We start from the raw sequence: 22,312 nt of genomic DNA, 5'->3' as shown, positions 1-22,312 counted from the left end.
CCAACTAATATTGATTTGTCTTGACAGATTTCCTCTAATATTTATTGAAGCTTAATTTTGGTTTAATTGAAGGAGGAATTCCTCTTTCTATGTGTTTCCCTTCCAAAGTCATGATACTGTTGGTGTTGCTTTAGTAACTGCATGGCAGACTGCTTTTGTTTTTTCTTGTATTGCAGGCTTGCTGCAATAAGTCTTTCACTTAAATACTCTCCACAGAGAAGTTTAGTTGTTCATCGTTATACATGACTTGAGTCGAACCAATTTACAAAGCACTGAATATTTCTTACACATCAGTTTTTTAAAAAATTGTAACTACAAGTTGTGATCAACTAAGTGAGTAAGATTACATGGATACATGAGATCTGTCATTTCTGGGTTTCATTTTGATGAAAAATTCACTGGTGATTTTGGGACACAGTGATGCATGGCAAAAATGCCAAATGTTGCAGTTGCTGGAAATCAGAAATAAAAGTAGAAAATTCTGGAGCACTCAGCAGGTTAGGCAGTGTCTGGAGAGAGAAAGGTAGGGTCAATGGTACAGGTTAATGCCCTTTGTCTGTGTTTGGGGTAACTCTGAACACTTCTGTCAGAAATGCTAGACTGTGGGCGGCACAGTGGCGCAGTGGTTAGCACCGCAGCCTCACAGCTCCAGCGACCTGGGTTCAATTCTGGGTACTGCCTGTGTGGAGTTTGCAAGTTCTCCCTGTGAACCGCGTGAGTTTTCGCCGGGTGCTCCGGTTTCCTCCCACAGCCAAAGACTTACAGGTTGATAGGTAAATTGGCCATTATGAATTGCCCCTAGTATAGGTAGGTGGTAGGGGAATATAGGGAAGGTGGGGATGTGGTAGGAATATGGGATTAGTGTTGGGTTAGTATAAATGGGTGGTTGATGGTCGGCACTGACTCGGTGGACCGAAGGGCCTGTTTCAGTGCTGTATCTCTAAATAAATAAATAAAATGTGGAACAGTCCAATTAAAGTTTGAGACCTTGTTATATTGGCATTGATTCTAAACTGGTGTTCAACTGCAGAACTGAGCAAAAGGGTGAGTACTTGACTGCAGGCCAGATTGAATTTAGTGAGCTCAAAAAAGTCAGATTTGTCTTGACTCCAAATTTACAATAAATGCTTTGTACCAACACCAAACATGACGCTAATTAACTTATTTGGAGAAAGTGCAAAAATATTTTTGGGATTTAACTTGCTTTAAATCTCTAAGCAACAGCACTTTGCATTTATATAGCATCTTTAATAAAATACCCCAACCCATCAGATAAAATTTGACACCGAACCATGAGATATTAGGAAAGGTGACCAAAAGCTTGGTCAAACACAGTTTTTAAGGAGGGAGAGACGGAGAAGTTCAAGTAGGGAATTCCAGAGCCTCAGGCCTTGGCAGCTGAAGGTATGGCTGCCAATGGTGGAGAGAGTAACATTGAGGATGAGTGGGGGCCAGAATTGGAGGAGCACCGACCTTACTGAGGGTTGTAGGGCTGGAGGAAGTCATTAAAAACTCAACCAATGAGTTAATTGCCCATTTTATTTGCATAACAGAAAGTCTGCTCTTGGTCTTCAGTGATTTAATCACCTGACATGATTTGTTGACTTTGACTTTAATTTTTAGCCAATCCATTTGTGATCAAATGAAAGAAGCTGAAGTTATAAGCAATGGCTTCCTGGAACTAGTTTTCATTGAGTTCTCTCAAAATGGAATTCATCTGGTCTTAATATTTTCCTTGTCAGTTTGCTGACTTTCCACAAATTATCTCTGGATGTATCGAAAGTGACCATCAGGAAATAATTATGTTCAGGTTAGATGTTCATTCTTAGAAGTTTCTTGTTCCGCAATCATTCGGATATGACTATCTAGCTCTGTAGATCAGTGAACACTTTCTCCAGCACTCAGATGCAGTTTCAATGCTGAAAGCCAATATTCCATTGTTATTAAACTGGATAAAATAAATGACATACAATGGATCTTAAAAAGCTGGTTACACAGTTTTAGTTTGGGCATATGTGGTTAGCATTAGGCTTTGTTATTGCTATTGTAATCTAGGTGAGTTTTTATCGTTTTCTTTTATCGAGCCATTTTGCTTTTAACTGTTTGATTGCAATTCCCTCGCCCCTTACGATTTGGAAGCTGTACCTTCAAGAGTAGTTGCTTGATTCTAAAGATTAACGATCACTTCACATGCTGTCATTTATTCCCTTCACTGTAAGTAGATTTATTTTGTACTACCACACTGACTAGAAAGTTGTGAAAGGTGGTTTTGGAGAAGGATGGAGTGGATCACTTGGAGAGAACACAAGAGCAATGAAGTAGTTCTCAGGATGGTGGTGGTGGATAGATCATTGGTGAATATTTGGAAAAGGCAACAAGGTTGGACTGGCCATATTCTAAAGCATGAGAACTTGCTGAAGGAGGTGATTGAAGGAAGATTAGAGGGATGTAGACCAAGAGGAAGAAAGAGAATCATGATGTTAGACAACTTGAAATTGAAAATGGGAGGCTCCTTCGAGCCTGAAGAGGAAAGGGCAATGCACAAGACTTGGAGAAATGAGCAGAGGACCTGACCTTGGGCAGATTACTATTACAACTCTCGAAATGGTGGTATATTAAATATGGACCTGAGTTTTTAACTGGTGTAGCTGGACTATTGATTTACTATTCTTCACAAATAACTTTGCCAAAGACTGTTGTGCACAAATAATAAACATAAACGTAATATATTGCAGAATCAGGATTGGATTAATTACACCTTTCAAGAAATGTCTTTGAATTGACATTTTTAGATGCGTTCTATCCCTCATCCTATTTTGACGATTATTGATTGCAATTGAATCATCATACGTGGAGCATAAGCTTCTCATGAAGGAATCTTGGGGCATGTTCAAATCTCAAACTTAAAATGAGCTCCTAAACTGAGAACCATTGTGGTGTTTTAACCTGTGAAAGTATCAGAGAGCGATCCATTCCAAGAAATCTCAAATTGCACTTCCCCGGTGCCCTTTCTCCGGAAGGAAATGGCTTCTTATCTGTAATTCACATGAGATTTCTTTTGGATGCTTGTAGATGAGTTGCTGGGTAAAGAAGTAATGCTAGCTGATGTTGCACTTCAAAGAAAGAGTTTCTTCTAACAAGAAATAACAAATCTTTGATATTCCCATTCCCACATCCATAAGCAACTTGATAGTGACCATGGACTGAACTATCACTTAAAGTGACATGAGCAGATCCATACAAATCTCAATAGTGATTCATAAGACTGTGCTAGAGAAAAAGATTCTCTGAATCTAGATGCATTACAGACTTTTGCACTCCATGTACATAAGTGTCTCAATGAAAGTAATCCCTGATTTATACGTGTAAAAGTGACAGAAGAATAATATGCAATGTAGTGTAAAGTAGTGCACAGTGGCGCAGTGGTTAGCACCGCAGCCTCACAGCTCCAGGGACCCGAGTTCAATTCTGGGTACTGCCTGTGTGGAGTTTGCAAGTTCTCCCTGTGTCTGCGTGGGTTTTCTCCGGGTGCTCCGGTTTCCTCCCACAAGCCAAAAGACTTGCAGGTTGATAGGTAAATTGGCCATTATAAATTGTCACTAGTATAGGTAGGTGGTAGAGAAATATAGGGACAGGTGGGGATGTGGTAGGAATATGGGATTAGTGTAGGATTAGTATAAATGGGTGGTTGATGTTCGGCAAAGACTCGGTGGGCCGAAGGGCCTGTTTCAGTGCTGTATCTCTAATCTAAAAGTGATCGCTGTTTAAGCCTCAACCGCTGGGCGTTTTTGTTTCAGACACAATAATTGGATAGACAGAAACCTTCTGATGTATTTAATTTTTGCATGTTCTAGGGTGGCACAGCAGCGCAGTGGTTAGCACCACAGCCTCATGCGCGGAGTTTGCAAGTTCTCCCCGTGACTGCGTGGGTTTCCTCCGGGTGCTCTGGTTTCCTCCCACATGCCAAAGACTTGCAGGTTGATAAGTAAATTGGCCATTGTAAAAAAAAACATTGCCCCTAGTGTAGGTAGGTGGTAGGAGAATTGAGGGAAGGTGGGAATGTAAGAGGGAAAATGGGATTAATGTAGGATTAGTATAAATGGGTGGTTGATGGTCGGTGTGGACTCGGTGGGCCGAAGGGCCTGTTTCAGTGCTGTATCTCTCTCTCAGTCTAGTTTTGTTACTTTTTTGGTGGCACAGCCAATACAAAGTTTATGTCCTGCTCCTGCTGACAGAAATTATGCCAATCTCTCTAGGAGTATTCTTAATGTAGAACAGACCCATGCAGTCTAAGTCAATTCACCCATCTGCAAAGAGTGAGCTTAACTCAATCAGGGTAGCAATTGGAATGATTCACTTCGCCAAGAGTCCAAAGGCTTAGAAAGAAAAATAAATATCAAGGGTTTTCATGGCTAATGATTATTCATTTGAGTATTGCTGGAAAGAGCATGAGTATGAGCATTGGTTAAGGACAGGGAGTTATTTAAGTAGCCTGCATACCTACTGATTCAGATAAGGTATGTTCACTTCAAACAAAGTACCAGAGAGTACCAGTAGTAGAACTCTATCCCAACATAATCTGGTGCTTTCAGAACAAGAGGGGGAGAATATTTTCAGTAATATGCTCCACATTAAAACTGGGCAAGGGGAGGCGGTGCCGTACTGGTATTGTCACTGGACTAGCAATTCAGAGCCCCAGGTATTGCTCTGGGGACATGGGTTCGAATCCCACCACAGCAGAAGGTGGAATTTGAATTCAATTAATAAATCTGGAATTTAAAGCTCATCTAATGATGGCCATCAAACCATTGTCGATTGTTGTAGAAACCCATCTGGTTCACTAATATCCTTTAGGGAAGGAAATCTGCTGTTCTTACCTGGTCTGGCCTACATGTGGCTCCAGATCCACAGCAATGTGGTTGACTCTTGCATGCCCTCGAAATGGCCTAGCAAGCCACTCAGTTCAAGGGCAATTAGGGATGGGCAATAAATGCTGGCCTGGCCTGCGACGCCCACATCCCATGAAAGAATAAAGAAAAATTAAAACTGTGGGCCACTGGCAACCATTGATTGCCTCCCCTCCTAGACTCTCCTTAGGTCTGCGACTGGCACCCCAATAGGCTGATCTTGCTTTGTCCTGTGACCAGTGAGTTGCTTCTGGGGCTATGACTGGTGCTTGCTAATGAGACTGGCAGGCCAATTTGCCATGTGCCTGATGAACTGGCAGCAGGACCATGCAGGGTGCCTGGGATACAATCCAATGTCTATACCTACTTGCTTTGTATAATTCTATTAGCATATCAACACAGGAGCTTAACAAAGATGGGGAAACACCACCCATTTTGGTCTTAAGAGTTGGGGAAGGTGAACTATCAAGGCCAGAGATTTTGGTTTTAAAGGTGGAGAGTGGTGTAGCAAATGATTAGGCAAAGATTTACAAGACACCGGTTCCATTATGGCTGAAAGCTCTATCGCTGAAGTGTAGAGAGAGAAATGTTTACACTTGGAAGGGTTTGTTCTTTTTAAAGTCAATGTCAGGATGGCCTTGGATGTCATGCTAATGAAGCAATCTTGGGTAATTCAATCACTTAAAGCAAGCCATTGTTTTGGGTCCAGGCTCATCAGACCTGTATCTCCTGTTTGAGGCCTTGTAATGTGAAAAGGGGTTTCATATGCAAATTACAGTGGCCAGCTTGGCTCACAGTTTTTTAAAAGTTAACTTTTTTCCCAAATGTTTCCATTAAAAGTTTAATGTAAGTTTCCAATCAATGAATTAAAATTCCTCGTTTGGCATATCTTTTTTTTTTCTGTCTATTTCCTGAATCCTAGTGAATGCTGGAAGTGACAGTCCTGGAAAGAATCTATTGCAGGAAATATATCGGTTGCAGTGTGACGTGAATTTGTGGAGTGGCAAATTAGTGAAGCAGAGGAGACAGACTATTTGAATTCAAGTTGAGTGTATGTTTGGAACAGGCAACCAAATGATGCTGGATTTTGGAACCATCCAAATGGACTTCAAAGTCTTAAGTAAGGGTTCAGTTTTTAAAAAAAAGCTTGCAGTACTAAAGTCAAATGTAAAAGGATTTTTTAAAAATCGTCAAAATAACGATGCCTTTATCCACTGAGCTGAAGTATTTTGGAGAGAGATACTTGAATAATGCTTTGTTATATCTGCACATGATAGAAGAGGTATTGAAGGGCTGCAGATTAATGTCATTTGTCACTCTGACCTGCTGATGTTGCTGTGTTCCTTGTGTGCTTTTATCTGCTGAGATTGCAAAGTGAATATACCTTAGATAGTTTGCAAATGAAGGAGGGACTATTTGCAATATGTAAATGAAATGATACCTGGGATGTAAATATATGCCCTTTCCATTTCCTGAATAATAGTCACAAGGTGAGCAGCAAATGCTTTCCAGAGGTCATATGGAAGCAAGGCTGTGTCACCTTTATGACCTAATGCACCCTTTCCATACTGTACTGACCTGTAATACTCTGAAGGCTGACCTATCTGGTGTACAGGATACATTTTAATTTTTTTTTATCCCTCTCAATATTATACAAAAGTCCACAAAGGTTACATCTCTGTTGTAGGGGTTTCACGAAAGCTGCGCAGGCCTGATAATTTTGATTCAGGATGATCTGTACTCTCAGGAAACTATTCTGTTGATCTTTGCTTTGCCATGTGTAGTGCTATTCTTCCACATGTAATGCCCACTCCGAGGTCTCCCCATGATGTGTCCTAGTGACAGAAATACTTTAGTTGTTGTGAAACTATTAGCTTGCTGATCTCCCTGAGAATCTAGCACATTTGTCTGATCATCTTTCTCGTGCAGTGCCAATGTTTGATCTCCCCATTGACCTTTTATGACCCTGGCCCATCGTTACTGTTTCTGCTCTTGCTGGCACTGTTCCTGTGTCTGATCTCCCAGGCTGCCTACCAGTGTTGCTTCTTCCTTCTTCTCTCATGTAATACATCTCTGTCTTTGTCTCTCTGATCACTAGTATTGTGCCTATGTGTTTTTTTTTCACTCTCTCTCAACTGCCCAGCAATGAAACAGTGGCCAGTCTCCTTGGCTGGTAAATACGGTCTGGTTATTTTGGTGAAAGGGTTAAAATAGATGCTATATGGGTGCTGCACTGATCAGCTTTTGCAAGTTTGGCTTTAGCACTGATTAGACCCTTTTTGTGGAGCATATATGTGGGCTCCCTTCAAAGGTGTGGAGTGTGCTAGCTGACGCACAACAGCCGGTTTCAGGATGGCTTGAGGATTGAGGAAAGGGGGCGTGGATTCTCTGTTGCAGCACTGAAGGAGCTCCAGAGGAGAAGGGTTGTCTTCCACCCACAAGGGGTCCCTCCTGTTCCCCTCTCCTGCAGCAGCTGATGCTGCTCGCCCTGGCCTCATATCCTCTTCTCCTTCCACTTGTAGACTAAATGAGACCCCTAGCAAAATGCCAATGACCAGGATTTTCCTTTCTCCTGGTGACTCCTATAAGGTAGAGTAGCATGGTATGTACACACTTTTGGGGTTAGTACAAGAATTTCCAGAATAAATGTGGATAGAGTGTTGAAGACTCGACAAAGAGTGCCAGAAAGTCTCTTGATGTGTTTCAAAATTCCTCTTCAAACCTCCAGCAGCAAGGGAACTGTAAAAAGTGATGTACTTTTTAAAGTAGCTTTCAAAATCCACAGCAATAATTGGGAGTAACCAATCAGCTGATTGCTGTTAGGAGAGGGGGTTGGGTCAAGTGATATTATTCAAAATGGCATGCTGCATCTTTTTAAATGAAGACTAGTAGGGAAATTATGTTGCATTCAGCCGCTTAACAATCTCTCAGCCAGCCAGAAAATACTATTTCAATGTTAATAAATATGTAGGGCTGTGGGGAAAGAGCAGGGGATTGGGGCTTATTGGTAGCTCTTTCAGGGAGTCTGAAGAGACACGATGGGGAATTCTGTGATACAATTCAAAACAGAATAACAAAATTATTGCATTTATATAGCATCTCCTTACGACAAGACATCCCAAAGTTCTTTACAGCCAGGAATAATTTTTTTCAAGTGCAGTTGCTGTTCCAATGCAAATGATCAAGGGTCATTGGTTGGATTTTTGTGATGGCTGGTTGAGATGGAAATTAACTCAATGGCTTTTAACTTTAAACCAATGGACAAGATTTTACCATCCCCAGGGAGGCAGGCCAGGAGGTGGCGGGAGGCAGCCAGTAAAATGCCAGGAAGCCAAGTCAGGATGGCTCCCTGATGCAATCCCACTGCCAAGCTATTTTACCAGCGGCGGGAATGGAAGTGGCACAACTACCTGCCGACCGGAGGTGGGTGGCCTATTTCGGCAATTAATTGCCCAAAAAGGGCATTTTCCTCGGCTGGCATTTTGCCAGTGGCGGAGCAACCCCCCCCCCTCCCCCCAACCCCACACCCATCCATCAGCTCCATGGAGGTGGCCTCCCAGCAGCCTTTGCAGGGGTAGGCAGGCCAAAGAAGGGGTCCCAAGCTGCAAAGGCCATCGCAGTGGCCTCAATGCCACTGCTGGAGGTGTTAGTCCTCCCATCGCCGGGGCCTGCCTGGCTCCAGCAGTGAAATGTTTCAACTCCCCTGTGGGAGCGCCTCAACAAAGAGGTGTCCTGTCATTCTCCTTGCAGCCTTGGCAGAAGTCACTTCTCTCTGGCACTGCCAAGGCCCTCTGGGCTGGCAACGTGGAGAGTCAACCTGCATTCTTAATTGGATGGCAGGCCCAGTGGTGGCCAGTTGAGAGGCTGCTGCCAGGATGATTGCTGCCGCAGTCCCGTGGCCCACCTGCGCAGGCTTGGGATCTGTATTTGGTCCTGACGTCGGGACTTGCCCTCTGGTAAAATCCCAGCCATTGATTCTAGATGAAGAACAAAGGTTGACTATACAGGAGACTACTAAGGTTAGAAAGAGCAGGAGAGATGATGAGGTAAATCAGAAATAGTGAAGTGACACTGAGCTTGTGTTTGAAAAATGTTTGTGTAGCTTGTAGCAGGAACAGAAGATTTGGAGGCATAGGGTTCCAGAATTCTAAAGTCCTGTGAAAGACTCTATCCTAGGAAAGGATACTACAGTTTTGAAGTCATGAAGTCTCAGCAAAATTGACCAGGGTATAGAAAATCATTAAAAAATGACATCTAATTTGTTTTTTTGTTAAACATCCAGTCTTTTTAAAAAAAACAAAAAACTTGCCTCTGCCTGTTGTACAGAAGATGTCATGGGCATCACTCTGTCATCATGGCATTTCCTGCATTCGATATGCCCTTTCCTGCTTACACATGGGTACAAAAACATCAAGCCAAATTATGGAAACAATGAAACTGCTTTTGTACTTTCCACTCCATGTGCTGAATCATGAATATAATTGCGAAAATATTGATCCAAGGTTGTAATGTAACATCTGTATCACCTACTTTTCCATTCGTCTCATTATTTCGCATCTATTTTATTTTACTTTTTACTATAGACGTTTGACAAAAGATATGAAGTTCAGATTAAAATGACTGCAATTTTTTTTCTCGCCTGATTGAATTTGCAGTGCTGAAATATTACGCTCACTTCCATAGTTGAAGCAGTTCTTCCTAAGTGGTCAGTTAACGTGTTGCTCTCCTCGTCTGGATCAGCAGATTTTTGTAATTCTTAGAACTTTAGACTCTCCTGTTCAAGACTTGGGGCAAATCTTTGCTTCGGGGGTGGGAAACGAGTCAGGTCTGTTTGCGAGTTGCAAGCCTGCCCCTGGGGTTTGTGGGGGATTGACTGACTGAGGTGCCTCCTTAATTGGACAGGGAATCTGTCTGTTCCAATTAAGGATGGCAGGTGGGTTCTTGAAGCTCGAGGGCCAATCAGAGGCCTTCCCGATTTGAGGAGGAGCAGGCTGCAGTAAAGGGTAAGTAACTGAGAGGGCACTTCAACATGAAGATGACCTCTCGCCAACTTTTTCAAAAAATTCTAAGGGAAAAAAAACAGAAAAAGCAGCTGGGCCGCCACTATGGGAGAGGTGGGGGGAATCCTTCTACAGGGTGGCGTTTGGCTGCACCTGCACCCAGGCAAGGAAGGCCTATAGGTCTGCTTGAAATGCTAACCCCCTCCCCTCTCCACTCCCAGCTTGTTGCTGGGTGCCTACCTCCAGGCAGTTAACCCGCCCACCCATCGCATCAGAAGATTGGAAGCTGACTGGAAAATTCCGTCAGTCTTCTTTAACTCGCTTTAACAAGGCTCTTAATGAGCCCAACTGGTTGCCCACCTTGTGGGGGTGGGTAGCCCTGCTGGGCCCTAAACCCGCCAGGAAATCGGCGCACAGGCTGGGGCCGGTGTTTTTGGGTCTCATCAGCCTCTGTTCCCGACTTTGGCGGGGCCTGAAAATCCTTCCCTTGGTGTTTTTCCGAAATATTTCATAAAATGAAGGGGTGTTGGGGGGAGGGTGGGGGGTGGTGTAGGAAAGGCCACCTGATCCTATAAACCTGTCCCATACAATCATAATAACTGGGCATCATGATCCCCCAAAGCCTCCCACCAAAAAGCAACAATATAATCTCCTGGTAGAGGCAAAACAAAGCCACATTTAAAGTAGGGTTAGATGAAGAGGGGTGGGTGGAGGCTCCTCTATAATGTAAACGCTACCATAGACCATTTGGAACAGTAGCCTGTTTGTGCTGTGGATTTTATGTACCCCGTAATTCAGGGAAATAAATCTTGAAACATTCCTTTCTAAGCCTCGATGGTTCCAGCAGACCACAGAGACTGAGGTACATCACCCCTATCCCACTGATTGCACAGATCCCAGTTGTAATGCGTTATGAATTAATGGTCAGGTTTTTTTTTAGCAGTTTATAATTTGCTTGTCATAAAGGTGTGCACAAGATTTGAGCTAATTATTCTGGCTACTTGAATTGTGTTGAACCAGAATGACAGGGGCCTTAAAACAGCCTATGCAAATAGCAGGCCTAACACTGATCTCAGGCTCTGACACTGGACATCTCGCTCTTCCTATCTTTTATCACTCTGGTGAGCTGCGTACTTCCAGCGTGGAGTATGCAGGCGCATGTTGCCAGCCATAGTGGACACGTTGGCACCCACTTTACGTCTGTAAAATGAGTGTGCTGTTTACCAATTTCTAGACCAATTAGTGCTGAACATTATATTATGTAGACTTGAATACACTAAGAATTGGATTAAGTTTGTCCATGGTCATTTTGCTATTTTGTATTCTTGGCATGTGGACAGTGTTGGCACAGCTTCATGTATTGCCCATTGCTGGTTGCCCTGCAAAGGTGCTGATGGGTTGTCTTCTTGAAATGCTGCAGTCACTGGTGTTTCCATGATAGTACTAAGTGGGGAGTTCCAGGATTTTGACTGAGCCAAGATGAAGGAATGGTGATATATATTTAAGTCAGTATGGTGTGTCTTGGAAAGGAATGTGAAGGTAATAGTTTCCACATGGTATTCAACCATTAGAGCCTCATACCATATATAGATATGAAGATATATAAAAGCATAAGCCTAGTTCCCATTAAAACAATTAAAAAAAAAATTCATTCACTGAATATCGGTGTTGCTGGAAAGCATTCATTGTCTGTGAATACAACTGAGTGGTTTGCTAGGCCATTCCAGAGTCCAGCACATTGCTGTGTGCCTAGAGTTGCATATAGCCCAGACCAGGTAAGGAAAGTAAATTTTTTTCCCTAAGGGACATTCATGAACCAGATGGGTTTTTTTGACAATATGGTAGTTTCATGGTCACCATTACTAATGTTAGCATTTTTATTCCAAGTTTTACTTAATTGAATTTAAATTCCCCAGCTGTTATGGTGGGATTTGAATTTAGGTCCTCAGATCATTAATCCAGGCCGACTGGGTTACTAGTCCAGTAACATAACCATTATGCTACTGTACCCTGTGAGTCATGTAATGGGAGTGAGTATTCGGAATGTTGTTCAGATCTGGCAATGTTATCTACTTACTGACTTTAAAATATGGAAGATTACTTTAGCCCAGACATTGAAGTCAGTGTTTTTCAGGAAACTGCATGGAATTTTTTTGACAAAGCTTGAATGTGCCCATGTGATGTATTGCGCAGGCTTAACTGTTTCAATGAGTGTTGCTTTGTGGGTTTTTGAAATGCCTTTTTGCAGTGTTATATCTATAAACTGAATAAAATTAGTCAACAGAGGCCATCACTAAAAGAAAATTGTGACTCAGAGTTGGCTGCAAACTCCAGCAGAATTTTGCCAGCACCCTTGACTGATGAGAGAGAATTTTTCCCTCCTGCTGATTGTTACTATGTTGATGATGGCCAGTCTGTTGGAGGTTACAGCTGACTTTGAATCAGTTAAGGTTTCACATTGAATGCTGACACATGCCTTTTAATTTACTGGCAAAGAGTAGAGCGATATAGGTTTCTCTTTGTGCTGAACACGAGTTTTGTTTGGTAACGTCTAGTATTGCATTTCTGGGGCTGCCTCTCTGGGTCTGTGAGCAGTTCTTATTCTATAAGCTCTTCCCTGAGTTTAATGGGCAGATGGCCCAGAGCCAAGCTATTGGCTTGATACTGATTAGATTCTATTGGTTTGAGTTTCTATTGGCTTCCCTGGAACTGATCTTAAGAAGACTGAGCCATAAGCAAAGACGGAAGAAACTGGGCTTTTCAGCTTTGAACAGAGGAGGCTGTGAGAGGACCTTTTTTCTAGAGGTATGTAAGATAGAAAAGGTGGAGTACTACTACAGAATAAGCCATGGCAGTGGGACTGTGGGACATGGACTAAAATAAATGAAATGTTAATTCAGGACTGGTGTCAGGAAAAATTTGCTCACACAGCGTGAGCAACAGTTTGAGTAGTTTTCTGCGTTGGGCAGTGGAGGGAAAGAAAAGCCTCTGATTCATTTAGGATCCAGTAGAATGCCATGATGGATGAGTTAATTTAGGCAAGATCTCCTCTCGCATGTACATTTGTCTTTGTTGTAAACCAGGTGGGGGTTATTTTGGTCTTGGAGTGAAAACGGGCGCTAAATAGGTACAGTGCTAGTAAAACTAGACTGTTTGTCCAGATTTAGCATGAAATTTTGGTCCTAATTACCATAATTTGATCTTGCCTGGAGGTGCTAACCAGAAACCTAAGTAGGTTTAACACTCAAGTGCTGATTACACACATTTTTTGTGGAGCAGTAAAAAGTGGGCTATGTATTCACTATCACTGAAGGTGTGTATTGCTCTGGCTGGCACAAAGTGGCATGTTGCAGGATGGCTCAGGCACCGAGAGACAGGGCACACAGGTTCTCTGACACTGCAGTCCCTGGTGGAGAAGGTTCAGAGGAAGAGGCATATTACAAAGAACAAAGAAAATTACAGCACAGGAACAGGCCCTTCGGCCCTTCAAGCCTGCGCCGATCCAGATCCTCTATCTAAACATGTCGCCTATTTTCTAAGGGTCTGTATCTCTTTTCTTCCTGCCCATTCGTGTATCTGTCTAGATACATCTTAAAAGACGCCATCGTGCCCGCATCTACCACCTCCGCTGGCAACGCGTTCCAGGCACCCACCACCCTCTGCGTAAAGAACTTTCCACGCATATCCCCCCTAAACTTTTCCCCTTTCACTTTGAACTCGTGTCCTCTAGTAATTGAATCCCCCACACTGGGAAAAAGCCTCTTGCTATCCACCCTGTCTATACCTCTCATGATTTTGTACACCTCAATCAGGTCCCCCCTCAACCTCCGTCTTTCTAATGAAAATAATCCTAATCTACTCAACCTCTCTTCATAGCTAGCGCCCTCCATACCAGGCAACATCCTGGTGAACCTCCTCTGCACCCTCTCCAAAGCATCCACATCCTTTTGGTAATGTGGCGACCAGAACTGCACGCAGTATTCCAAATGTGGCCGAACCAAAGTCCTATACAACTGTAACATGACCTGCCAACTCTTGTACTCAATACCCCGTCCGATGAAGGAAAGCATGCCGTATGCCTTCTTGACCACTCTATTTACCTGCGTTGCCACCTTCAGGGAACAGTGGACCTGAACACCCAAATCTCTCTGGACATCAATTTTCCCCAGGACTTTTCCATTTACTGTATAGTTCACTCTTGAATTGGATCTTCCAAAATGCATCACCTCGCATTTGCCCTGATTGAACTCCATCTGCCATTTCTCTGCCCAACTCTCCAATCTATCTATATTCTGCTGTATTCTCTGACAGTCCCCTTCACTATCTGCTACTCCACCAATCTTCGTGTCGTCTGCAAACTTGCTAATCAGACCACCTATACTTTCCTCCAAATCATTAATGTATATCACAAACAACAGTGGTCCCAGCACGGATCCCTGTGCAACACCACTGGTCACACGTCTCCATTTTGAGAAACTCCCTTCTACTGCTACTCTCTGTCTCCTGTTGCCCAGCCAGTTCTTTATCCATCTAGCGAGTACACCTTGGACCCCATGCGCCTTCACTTTCTCCATCAGCCTGCCATGGGGAACCTTATCAAACGCCTTACTGAAGTCCATGTATATGACATCGACAGCCCTTCCCTCATCAATCAACTTTGTCACTTCCTCAAAGAATTCTATTAAGTTGGTAAGACATGACCTTCCCTGCACAAAACCATGTTGCCTATCACTGATAAGCCCATTTTCTTCCAAATGGGAATAGATCCTATCCCTCAGTATCTTCTCCAGCAGCTTCCCTACCACTGACGTCAGGCTCACCGGTCTATAATTACCTGGATTATCCCTGCTACCCTTCTTAAACAAGGGGACAACATTAGCAATTCTCCAGTCCTCCAGGACCTCACCCGTGTTTAAGGATGCTGCAAAGATATCTGTTAAGGCCCCAGATATTTTCTCTCTTCCTTCCCTCAGTAACCTGGGATAGATCCCATCCGGACCTGGGGACTTGTCCAGCTTAATGCCTTTTAGAATACCCAACACTTCCTCCCTCCTTATGCCGACTTGACCTAGAGTAATCAAACATCTGTCCCTAACCTCAACATCCGTCATGTCCCTCTCCTCGGTGAATACCGATGCAAAGTACTCGTTTAGAATCTCACCCATTTTCTCTGAGTCCAAGCATAACATTCCTCCTTTGTCCTTTAGTGGGCCAATCCTTTCTCTAGTTACCCTCTTTCTCCTTATATATGAATAAAAGGCTTTGGGATTTTCTTTAACCCTGTTTGCTAAAGATATTTCATGACCCCTTTTAGCCCTCTTAATTCCTCGTTTCAGATTGGTCCTACATTCCCGATATTCTTTCAAAGCTTCGTCTTTCATCAGCCGCCTAGACCTTATGTATGCTTCCTTTTTCCTCTTAGCTAGTCTCTCAATTTCACCTGTCATCCATGGTTCCCTAATCTTGCCATTTCTATCCCTCATTTTCACAGGAACATGTCTCTCCTGCACGTTAATCAACCTCTCTTTAAAAGCCTCCCACATATCACATGTGGATTTACCTTCAAACAGCTGCTCCCAAACTACATTCCCCAGCTCCTGCCGAATTTTGGTATAGTTGGCCTTCCCCCAATTTAGCACTCTTCCTTTAGGACCACTCTCGTCTTTGTCCATGAGTATTTTAAAGCTTACGGAATTGTGATCACTATTCCCAAAGTAGTCCCCTACTGAAACCTCAACCACCTGGCCGGGCTCATTCCCCAACACCAGGTCCAGTATGGCCCCTTCCCGAGTTGGACTATTTACATACTGCTCTAGAAAACCCTCCTGGATGCTCCTTACAAATTCTGCTCCATCTAGACCTCTAACACTAAGTGAATCCCAGTCAATGTTGGGAAAATTAAAATCTCCTATCACCACCACCCTGTTGCTCCTACATCTTTCCATAATCTGTTTACATATTTGTACCTCTATCTCACGCTCGCTGTTGGGAGGCCTGTAGTACAGCCCCAACATTGTTACCGCACCCTTCCTATTTCTGAGTTCTGTCCATATTGCCTCACTGCTCGAGTCCTCCATAGTGCCCTCCTTCAGCACAGCTGTGATATCCTCTTTGACCAGTAATGCAACTCCTCCACCCCTTTTACCTCCCTCTCTATCCCGCCTGAAGCATCGATATCCTGGGATATTTAGTTGCCAATCATGCCCTTCCCTTAACCAAGTCTCAGTAATAGCAATAACATCATACTCCCAGGTACTAATCCAAGCCCTAAGTTCATCTGCCTTACCTACTACACTTCTTGCATTAAAACAAATGCACCTCAGACCACCAGTCCCTTTACATTCATCATCTCCTCCCTGCCTGCTCTTCCCCTTAGTCACACTGACTTCATTATCTAATTCCTTACAGGCTTTTGTTACTACCTCCTTACTGTCCACTGACCTCCTCAATTGGTTCCCATCCCCCTGCCACATTAGTTTAAACCCTCCCCAACAACGTTAGCAAAAGCACCCCCAAGGACATTGGTTCCAGTCCGGCCCAGGTGTGGACCGTCCAATTTGTAATAGTCCCACCTCCCCCAGAACCGGTCCCAATGTCCCAAAAATCTGAACCCCTCCTTCCTGCACCATCTCTCAAGCCACGCATTCATCCTGACTATTCTTTCATTTTTACTCTGGCTATCACGTGGCACTGGTAGCAATCCTGAGATTACTACCTCTGAGGTCCTACTTTTTAACTTGGCTCCTAACTCCCTAAACTCTGCTTGTTGGACCTCATCCCATTTTTTACCTATATCATTGGTGCCTATGTGCACAATGACAACTGGCTGTTCACCCTCCCCCTTTAGAATGTTCTGCAGTCGATCTGAGACATCCCTGACCCGTGCACCTGGGAGGCAACATACCATTCGGGAGCCTCGTTTTCGACCATAGAACCGCCTATCTACTCCCCTTACAATCGAATCCCCTACGACTATAGCCCTTCCACTCTTTTTCCCGCCCTTCTGAACAGCAGAGCCAGCCACGGTGTCATGAACCTGGTTACTGCTGCCTTCCCCTGGTGAGCCATCTCCCTCAGTATCCAAAACGGTATACTTGTTTTGGAGGGAGATGACCGCAGGGGACTCCTGCGCTGCCTTCCTGCTCTTTCTCTGCCTTTTGGTCACCCATTCCCTTTCTCCCTCAGCAATCCTAATCTGCGGTGTGACCAATTCACTAAACGTGCTATCCATGACCACCTCAGCATCGCGCATGCTTCAAAGTGAGTCCATCCGCAGCTCGAGAGCCGTCATGCGGTCTAACAAGAGCTGCAGTTGGACACGCTTCCTGCACGTGAAGGAGTCAGGGACATCAGCCGTGTCCCTGAGCTCCCACATTGAGCAAGAGGAGCATGACACGGGTCTGAGATCTCCTGCCATTTTTAATCTTAAGCTTAACGAAAAAGGAACGAAAAGTTTTTACCAATCACGATAAAACCAGAGAAATAGAAAAAGCCTTACCTTATATACACCCCACCGAGTCCTTTTTTTTGGTTAGAGGAGGAGGGCGGGTGGGAGACACTACAAGTGTGGTGTCTCGGGTTCAGAAACCGCCCAAATATATAATGTTTTACTTACCCAGCAGCCCCCTGGCCTCCGCCGAAAACAAAAGGAAATTAAGTTTACTTTCAAACTGACCTTCCCAGCTGCTCACTCGCTCGCACTCTGCTCCCGAAAAAGCTGCTGCAATGAAAGGAAACTTATTTTAAACCGCCCAAATATATAGTGTTTTACTTACCCAGCAGCCCCCTGGCCTCCGCCGAAAACAAAAGGAAATTAAGTTTACTTTCAAACTGACCTTCCCAGCTGCTCACTCGCTCGCACTCTGCTCCCGAAAAAGCTGCTGCAATGAAAGGAAACTTATTTTAAACCGCCCAAATATATAGTGTTTTACTTACCCAGCAGCCCCCTGGCCTCCGCCGAAAACAAAAGGAAATTAAGTTTACTTTCAAACTGACCTTCCCAGCTGCTCACTCGCTCGCACTCTGCTCCCGAAAAAGCTGCTGCAATGAAAGGCTAATTCCTGTTCTCATTGGAGGGAGACAAGGATGCCACCTGCCCTCCTGCCTCTTTTACAAAACTATGCTTTTATTTAAACAAATTTTAAGAATACTTGACAAAACAATTCAAATCGGACATTTCATAAAGTACAGTACAGATCAGTTTGCCATTTCAAGTTATATTTACATAGTACATTTGCTTTACATACTGTCAGGCAAACCTCCCACCTGCCAAGATTGAGGCACACAGGATTTCGCCACATGAACATTAAAACTTAAAATTGCAAGCCCCTGACCGGAAAGATATTTCCATGGTACCTGACAGTATTGGGACAAAGGGGCATGCCCTGACTCATTCAACCAACAATTGATTACTAGACGTTGAAGGTGGGGGGACCTAGCATTCCAAAGACTGCTAAGGTACAATCCACAAACCTTGCAGGAGAAACTGTTCCATATAAGGAGCTAGTCACATGACTAACCTGCTGGGCAACCTGGGAGTTTTTTTGAATTTGAACTCCCAGCAAAGGACTGGAAGAGAACGCGATGTGCTGGTGGACTGACATCTCCTCTCCTGCCTGTCTGCCTGCCTGTTCATCTCAGGGAACCGAAACCATTGAAGACACGTAAACTGAGAGAGAGAAAAGGTTTCCTCCGTGAACAAGGTTTTCAGAAGACTAATACTGGTCCCTAACGAAACACAAGACCATATGTTCAATCAAGGACTACAGCAAGCTTGGGAAACAGTAACAAGATATTGCCTCAAACTGTTCTACTTATCTTTTCTTCTGCTCTTTCCTGTCCCTATTTTTGTCTGTTTATATCGCTTAGGTGTGGCGTAAAACCGTAGGCATGAACCGTATTAGAGTTTAAGTTTAAGGTTCAATAAATATTGTCTTTCTGCTTTAAACCAAAGAAAGCCTGTTTATGCTAATTTCTTTGTCTTATAATTGGAATCTGTGAACAAGGATTCACAAAAAGGGGAGCTCAAAACATAGTGTTTAAAATTAAATCCTGTTACAAAAAGACCAGGTAAAGACAGCAAGAGACCCCTAGACACATTGCTCACCTGGTCGTATCAATATCAAAACATTCTCTGGTGTATCTCTGGAGGCCATTGCAGATCTTCCTGCTGGGTACAGTGCAGGTCTGATCAGGGTGAATCACCAACTCCAAAGCAGACTTGACCCAATTAGCAGAATTTTGTAGTCCACTTTAAGCAATGAAATGGGCTGCCAATTTTTGTTTTCCTCCTCCTCCCTCTTCCGCTTGTATATGAGGGACCCTCCTGCCCCTCTCCTGCAGCAGCTGGTGCTGCTTTGCTTGGCCTCATTTCATCATCCTCCCATACCAAGGGGCACCCCTAAAGAGATGCCCAAGCTCTCCCTTTCTCCTGGTAACTCCTATAAGGTGGAGTAGCACAATACTCTTATTGCCTTCAACCACGATTATGTCCTGTGCTAAACACTCACTAAACTGGTATTTCAACTTGAGACCCCATCTTGGCCACCTTTTTTAGCACCCAAAGAATTCAAAAATTGCCCCCCCCCCCACCGTGGTTCAGTCTTACGTAATTGCCAAAGCCATTCATTAGGAATAATGGGATAATGTGCAAGTTATTAGAAAAGTCGGAATGTGTTTTTGCCCTATTTTCAGCCTTTTCTATGCTACATCCTATTTACTGTCTGAGGGTTGACAGGTGGTGACCGACTCCGATCTGATTCCTCCCTGTAGCAGGACCCTAGAGAAATGGGGTGTTCAAGGAGACTTGACTCTGATTCACCCCTTCCTCTGGATTTATATGCCCAGCCTTCTGGTTGTCAACTTGCCCTAATTGCTCAGCAAAGATTGAGCATTCTTGGTGTAGGGAAGCATGATATATCATAAAGTGGTATAGGGTATTAGAGCATTAAATTTCCCACAATTTGCAAGCTAGACAATTTTTTTTTTAAAAGTGATAAATGGTGTGAAAAGAAAATTATTTTGAGCAACTAAACAAAATTATTGGTGTAAATATTATAGTGTCAGCTGTGGTTCAGATGGTAGCATTCTTGCCTCTGAGACAGAAAATTGTAGGTTCAATACTCACTCCAGAGGATTGAGCGTAACATTTAGGCCAACACTCCAGTACAGTGCTGAGTGAGCACTGCACTGTCTTTCAGGTGATGTTCAACCAAGACCTTGTTTGCCTTCTGTGGTGAATGTAAAAGATCCCATGGCACTATTTGAAGAACAGGGAAGTTCTCTCTGACCAGTATTTATCCCTTAGTCAACATCAACAAAAGGCAAATTATTTGGTCATTAATGCACACTGTTTGTGGTCCCTTGCTGTGTGCAAATTGACTCTTGTGCTCCCTATATTAGAGCAGTGACTACACTTTAGCTGCAAAGCGCTTTGGGACATCCTGAGGCCATGAAAGGTGCTATATAAATGCACGTCTGTCTTCTATAACTACAAGATTGTTAGACAGTAATACAACTCCTATACTACAACAATCAGGAGGTTAGGTTGTCCTGTTTAATTATCATGGCTCTAGCTGAGTGTTTTTCTTTCCCTATGACGTGGATTATAATGTACTCTTTGACCCACTAATGGATTGAGTGAGGAAGCAAAAAGCACTAGAACCTGACTGATGGGTGTCTTGGGGTATGATGTGACTTTTTTTAATGAAACAGTTACAGGTCAGCAGAGCATCATCTTGCAGTTTTATAGATAGCAGTAGATTATTGGAACATAGTTGTTCAATTGGCTGAAGCAGCAGCCATTAAAAGCTTGCATTTGTAAGGTGAATGCTGGAAACTAAGATGCATATCATGAGTAATTTATAACATCACAAAGACTGCTTTAATGGTGAAATAGCACAGCTTTGAATCCCTGTGTATGGACCTTACGTTTTTGTCAATCCATTTGTTATTAACCCTTTTTCTAAGTGCCTGGAACTGCACATGATTTCCAGGCAGATAGTCTTCTAATGCAGCTCTGTAACTGTAATGAGACTGTATAAAGTTAACAGTGTGGATTTTGCAGTCAGCAGTGAAGCAATTACACTGGCTGCTGACCTCTTAAAGGTGTCCACTAAGATCTAGTGATGTCTGGTGTGGATTTCCCCTTTTCCAACATTGTTAGAATCTGGCACCAGGCTAAGGGATCTCCAGGAGTCCAGCAGCAGTGATGTCAACAAGCAGGGTAAGCAGCCTGAGGAATTGAAGAATTCTCAGACAATAAACCAGGAAGTAAAATGCATTGATTATTTCTGTAAAATTTATTTCAAAAAGGATAAAAACTGGGACATACATATTTGAATGCTTGATATTTCAGCTTCTAAGATTATATTAAAGCTGGAAATTTTATCCTAATGGAAAAATTTGACATTACACAAATATAAAATTAGTTTTCCCGGGCCAGAGGGGTTTTTCTACAGTAGTTCTAATATAGTAAGCCATTTTAAAAACTCTGTTTGACCTCATTAACAAGCCGTAACTTTTTGAGGTTTTTTTAAAAAACAGTGATATTATGGCATAAAAAGGGAAGTTCTTGCCCGTTCAGTGATTTTCTAAAAGATTTGCTTTCTGCAGGGACTTCACAGCAGTCTGTGGAGGAGCAAGAGAATCACTGACAGCAACTTCTGGATTTCCACCTTTAACTACACATGTGTGAATGCCAGAAGTTGCTGTCAGTTTCACAGTTGTAAGGACGGCAAATGCTGATGGTTTCACCGTCGTTACAACCACAATATCTGGGTCATTTGTGTTCTTTTGCTCCTCTCCTCCCCTGTGAGTAAGGTGCCTCTGCATCTTTCGTAAATGTTCTGGTCTGATGTACAGATGCTGTAAGTTTTTTATGAAGCATGGTTTAGCTGATTTTAAAGTCTGTTTGCTATTGCTATTAGTATTTTTCAGAAAATAAACTCAGCTCCAATGATTACTTGGCTCAGTCAGTCGATTAAATTCCAATGTGGAATACTGAACCACATGGATCAGCGTATGCCTAAGGTTCATCTTTAGTCTGTGTTGGATTAGCTGATTTTGGTGAGGACAGGATCTGGTGATGTGTCAAAAGCAAAATACTGCAGATGCTGGAAATCTGAGACAAAAACTGAAAATGCTAGAAATACTCAGCAGGTCAGGCAGCATCTGTGGTGAGAGCAACTGAGTTGAGGCTTCAGGACTGTGGAAGTTCTGATGAAAGGTCACAGACCTGAAACGTTAACTCTGCTTCTCTCTCCAGACGCTGCCTGACCTGAGTATTTCCAGCACTCTGTTTTTTTTTCTGCTGATGTGTCAATTAACTTCGATGCAGGGAAAATGTACATTTGTTTCTACTTATTCTTATGCAATGACCTCCCTAATCACATGATCTGCTTTTGC

General features: G+C 43.2%; 1 protein-coding gene across 7 annotated transcripts in view; it reads left to right on the top strand.

Moving 5' to 3' along the window:
- arhgap28 (Rho GTPase activating protein 28) overlaps positions 1-22,312 on the top strand; it is a 243,731-nt gene that overhangs the window by 95,178 nt on the left and 126,241 nt on the right. The window lies entirely within an intron of this gene.

This window comes from Heterodontus francisci, chromosome 5 (genome assembly GCF_036365525.1).
Source record: "Heterodontus francisci isolate sHetFra1 chromosome 5, sHetFra1.hap1, whole genome shotgun sequence".
In the NCBI taxonomy this organism is placed as follows: domain Eukaryota; kingdom Metazoa; phylum Chordata; class Chondrichthyes; order Heterodontiformes; family Heterodontidae; genus Heterodontus; species Heterodontus francisci.
Note: the sequence above shows the minus strand (reverse complement) of the source record. Positions and strands in the feature narration are given on the sequence as shown.